The following is a 5802-nucleotide window of genomic DNA, read 5'->3' as shown; positions in this document are numbered from 1 at the left end:
TCAAACAAATATATGAAGCTGAATTTGAGGCAGTCTTGGAGGGTATTCTGCTAGCTAGACACTATCATGCTAGGGGTGTTTGGATTGAGTCAGACTCAGCGTCCGTGGTCTCAGCAGTTCAGAGAAGGGAGATTTCATGGTTTGCCCTGCAGAAATGGAGATCTGTTATTTCCTTTTTGGAGTTGGTGCAATGGAAGATCACTCACTGTTTTCGTGAAGCTAATGTAGTCGCTGATTTTCTGGCTAGGAAAGCATCTAAATCTTGTACTTCAGAATTCTCAGTGGAGTTCCCGAGACATGTAGTTGATGAGTTAGCTTCTGATGCGTTGGACAGGCACCGTTATCGATTTGGCTAAGCCCTTTGCTTGTTTCCTCTGCTGATGGCCATGCCGAAGGTGGAGGTTGCAAGTGGGTTTAGTGGGATCGGCCTGCCCTTTTGTATTTCGCTTTCTTTTGCTTTGTTCTCTTTTAATAAAATTACCTCTTAGCAAAAAAAAAAAAGATCTTATCTATGGATCTTAAATTTATTTTCAGATGTAAATGGATTCTTAGTTTTTCTTTTTCTTTTTCTTTTTATTTTTTTATTTTTTTTTATGCCTCCTTGTTGAAGAACACATACTTGTAAAGACAATTTTTTTGGCTAAATTGGATTAATTCTTTGCTCTCATGTTGTGTATCTTCCTATCTTCCCACAAAATTGGAAACATGTCTTTTAGCATTCTTCTGGCCTATGGGACTATAAATTAAGCTATTGATCATGAAACATGTTATCCCTAATTTTTACTTATTTATTTTATCTTATTTTTTTTATTTTTTGGACTGAGAAAACTTAACCCACAGTTTGGGTAGACTAGGAAAACCTCAGCCACTGCATGACCCCACAATTCACCTAGACTAAGAAAGTCCAAGACACATGAGCAAAATTGAACCTTGTGATATCATATGTTGTATTACATCGACACAAATGCATTTGATGGACTTACCCAAAAAGATGTGAAATATGTGTTTGATGAAATGCATAAAAAATTAGAAAATAGCACTTTTCTTACTCATATTTTAATTTGTTTCCTGATTTAGGTTATCTAGGAATTTTTATCCATACTTTTTCTACATAATTAAATTGTCAAGATTCAGTTTAAATGATTTTTATATTATCATCTAACGAGTAATACAATTTGTTTCCTCTTTTATGATTCAAGAAATGTTTGGATTTTTTCTATTCGTTTATGGTGTTATCATATCTGATCTTGGGTTAACCCTCTAATGAGTGTCAGAAAAATTTTATTTTTTTAATAATAATTAATATGTTGATTTAATTTTTTTGCAACTTCCGACAGTAGTTCTACCCAAAAAAAAAAAAACTTCCTATAGTGGAAATCTTATAGTTTATGTTACAAATACCGTACCCCAAAGGTTTCTAATGCAAAGCATCAATTGACTGGCTCTATTTATATGTGAAGTCATCTAGATATGCAAACTTAGATAACAAATGTACTGCAAACATAGTTCATACAATAGGAGCTCAAACTAAGGCTAGAAAACTTGACAGAAAGTGTACTACAACCTATTAAGGAATGGATAAGAACTTTAATTGATATATTCTTTTATATTGATTTTCAGTGTTTCAATGAAACCCATAAACCATAGTATAGAGTAGGTATGATTCTTAATCCTGAATTTAGTGATGGCTAACAAGAATGGACTGTTTTTGGACATGGGAATATTGACTTGATGACATCCAATCAAGGTAACCAGTTCATTATTGCATACAACAGGATGCACCCACAAGAAAGCTTCTCATAATGATATATTGGAAGGAAGAAATCTTCTATACTTTTTCATGTAATTCTTCAGTTTTAACTGATACTCATGACCAATGCATCTTATGAGTTGATATCAAAAGTCACAAGTTGTTCTAAATTAATCCAATAGAACACAATTATCATGGCATTCCAGTTGAGATTTGTCAACCAATGAAAGATCAACCCAAATATTTTTGTGCATATGAAAGATTATCATACTAATGCTTACACATATAAGCATTAATACAACTTGCTCATATGTTGCTTGGCCTAACTTATGGTGAGTTGATACCATTCTATTATGGTAAGATATGAAGAAATTATAAGAGGACTTTAGCATTTCACTATGATATTTGCAAATAGTTGATTTGGTTATTGGTTTCTTTCAAGTTGATTTTAACTTGAAATATCCTTCATTACCTTCCTTAATACAATCTTCGTGATCACGATAATTTGGCTATTTCATTCTCTTATTCTTTTTGTGGATTTATTTGTTCCAACCTAGATAAAGATCTTCATATGATATTTCCAAATGCCGATCCTTTCGTTTCTCATTATAGAAAGTTAATACCTAAACTAAAGGATGGGGATATCAAGGCTTTTTCTCATTTTTTTTTTCTTTCTCTTTTCATGTTTTGTGATTTCTTTTGCAATCTGGACAATGTATGAGTTTGCTTATGAAGCCCTACAGCCCTACAACATATTCATTATTTAAGAATATTTAATCACTCATCAGACAGAGTTTGGAATAAAAAGACCAATATAGTTTTGCAATACCAACATGCCGGGATTGGGCATAAGTGTGATCATTTTTGTAATAAATGGAAATTCACTTGCTCCTTATATTGTTCATATTGTATAGTACATATGCAATTTATCAATTTCTTTTGAATATTCAGGAATCATATACCACTTCTAACTCGGCATTCAAGTAGAATCTATTTTCTACTCCTAAATAGGGTATGAGGCCTATTTTTCTTTGGCAATCATTTCTAATTTTGTTTCTTTATTTCTTTGCTTTATTTAATGTATGGGCTAGGTTTAAACCGTTTGGTTTGATTTTCACCATTAGGCACCCAAATAAGGGTCTTTAATTTAATTACTGCCAAGAATATATCTACATTCTAAGTAAGCATTGGGCCACGCATCCCAAGTGCCTCTCAACCATCCGATGCACTTCTGATTTCATCCCATTTAGGAAAATAAGAGTAACTGCTCTCTTTAATTCTTTTTTTTTAACTCTCTTTAAACCTAGACACCCAAATATGGGTCTTTAATTTAATTACTGCCAAATATATATATATATATATATTTTTACTAGTGTATATATATAGTAAAAATTACATGTGCAAATGCACGTGTGGTCATACATTGAAGAGTGAGATGGAAAGGGAGAATGATCAACAAAGCAAATAAAGCAACGGACACATGAAAATAAGGTGGAAGGTACAAATCTTACCCATAGTATTTTTTAATCTTTCTGTAATAAAACCAATTTTCGGCTACAACTTCACATGAGAAAAAGAACGAGAAAAAAAAAATCATTGTATTGAGCATCAATGTTATAAAACGTAACTTTGAAACATCACATGATTGGGATATGGAGCTACTCCTTATCACAGAGGGTTTTCTCTTTGTTCAATGACCTAAACAGGATATGTTCTTGAGCCTTCATGCCTCAACTCCTTTTTACGTTACCTACAAAAAATAGGTATGAAGAGTTCTCGTGTGAGAGAAATAGTTGGATCAAGGAGAGAGAGAGAGAGATGAAGAAGGACTGATAGAGATAAAAGAAGGGAGAAGATTGTGGGAGAACAACCCTTAATGATCAAACATGAAGAGGGATGCAAGAGAGGAGCGCTAGTGATGGGAGTGTTGAATGCTGTTGTAAGACTCTGAGACTGGCAATCTGTGTACTAAATTATCTGTAGGGAAAAAAATGAGCAACAGAAATTAGAGCTTAACAAATTCACTCCAATGCAAGAGAGAGAGAGAGAGAGAGAGAGAGAGATTGGGGTGAGAAATCGATGTGACAAAAAAAAATAGCAAATAAAATCTCAAATTGTAAAAAATTCAAATCCTTCTTTGAACAGGAGAAAGATAGACAACAACCTAGATTCAAGAAGGAGAAGGAGAAAGTGAGAGAGAGGGTAACTCATGATTATTTTTTTACGATCGCAAAGAGATCTATCTCTGAACAGAATATCAAATTGATGTTGGTGCAAATTTATGCCCTATTATCAAAGCAATAATTCATCCCCTTTGCCCTATTATCAAAATATCTGTAGGGAAAAAAAGAGCAAAAAAAATTAGTTTAAATAAATGCACTCCAATGCAAATAGAGAGAGAGGGAGAGGTACGCCAACAAAATTAGTTCCAAGTCTATCCATAATTAATAAATGCTATTGTTTATCTTGTTCATTCCCCTATTTAACTACTAAGTTAAAGAGAATATGTGACAATAATCTATCTCTACATTACCTTTTTACAAAAAAGCATTAGAATTAACTTTTTCAAACCTCATACGTCTAAGATGTGAAGCAATCACAAGAACATTAAAAATCTGAATTTCAAATGGCATGGTAAGATTGTTGAATATCATTACAAAAAAAAGAAAAAAAAAATTCCAAGCCATCACAACACCTGTAGGGATATTCATATTGGGTGGATTAAAGGAAATATCCAACAATGGGTACTGAACATAAGAAAACACTACGCAAAAATCTAAATAATGGCCATTGGTTGCTAAGCTTGAAATGAGACGACCTTCAAGAGTAAGGAAATCACCATATCTGAGTTAGTTTGATGAATTACAAACTTAACTACAAGAGCTTCTCAATAAACAAATTTTGATAATGAGAAAATCCCCTAATTAGCATCACCTATGCAACAAAAGAATAGACTTATAAAGCTATAGAACGCTGAAATCTGGTCAAGGGAAAAGCATGGAATCTGAAATTTAAATTTCTGAGTGACAAATAACGCATCAAATCATTGAATTCATCATTTTAGATGGCCTTAAACCATATTCGGATCACAAACTGTATGAGTTAGAATATTTAAAAGATAAAAAATTTATGATGAGAAACACCTGCTTAAAATTAAAATAATAGTGAAAATCTTACCAAATCCGCAGTGAAGATCGAATGTTGGATGCAGAGGTCACTGTTTCCTCAGCTCTCACAACTAAAGAACTTCCCCTCTTTTCTGAAATTAAAATGCAATCAGAAAGAGAGTTGGAGAGAGAAAGACAGTGAGAAGGGTTTCTACCTCTTTGGTTTGAATCAGGGATTTTAAGGGTTTTATGGGTTTCAATAAAATACATTGCAACAGAAACATTGAATATGCGTGAGCCAGATAGAAGAGTACCTAGCACAATCGTGCATAATCAGATAGATAGTCGGTTCATCCCCAGGAAGGCTAACCTTCAGAATATAAACACATAAATTAACGCTAACCCTGGAAAGAGGTACATGTTTCCCTGATTGCTGTGGCCAATTCGACCATTTCCTGCGACAATTCACAGGAGGTGATCCAAAAAGGCTTATGTCATCAAATAATTCAATCTTCCATCAAATTCGAAATGCATGTGAAATGCAAAGCATGCATCAAAAAGTAAAGAAAAGGCATTGCTTATTTGAAATTTTGAAGGAAGAGAAGCAACTTTCTTTAGAACATATGAAGCATGTGAGGGGTAAGGCAAAAATCATTGCCACTGGGAGCCGAAGAGGATTAGTGTGTCTAATGGGTGTCAAGGCTGTTCACATTGTACGTATTCACTATGTTAGGTTCATGCTATTTGCAGGATTTATGGCTTCTCTTTATATTAATGAAGTGTTAATTTGTTTCCCATCAAAAGTATGGAAAACGAATAAATAAAGTAGATAATTATGGCTTCTCTTTATATTAATGCATGTATTATAGTGCATACCCAAATCCACATCTTTGAATGGACTTCCACTTGCAAATACGACAGTGTCACCCACAATGGAGAATGCTG

At 33.5% G+C, this 5802-nt stretch overlaps 1 long non-coding RNA gene across 1 annotated transcript; it reads right to left on the bottom strand.

The window, feature by feature from the left end:
* Nucleotides 1-3237: 3237 nt before the first annotated feature.
* Nucleotides 3238-5400, bottom strand: LOC122080302. Its single transcript, XR_006140668.1, has 4 exons — nucleotides 5172-5400; nucleotides 3915-5009; nucleotides 3622-3727; nucleotides 3238-3500 (listed from the first exon to the last, which is right to left on the bottom strand). It is a non-coding gene; the product is annotated as an uncharacterized LOC122080302 (long non-coding RNA).
* Between the last annotated feature and the right edge of the window lie 402 nt (nucleotides 5401-5802).

Source organism: Macadamia integrifolia, chromosome 5 (assembly GCF_013358625.1).
Source record: "Macadamia integrifolia cultivar HAES 741 chromosome 5, SCU_Mint_v3, whole genome shotgun sequence".
Lineage (NCBI taxonomy): Eukaryota > Viridiplantae > Streptophyta > Magnoliopsida > Proteales > Proteaceae > Macadamia > Macadamia integrifolia.
This window is presented reverse-complemented; position numbering and strand designations above follow the sequence as displayed.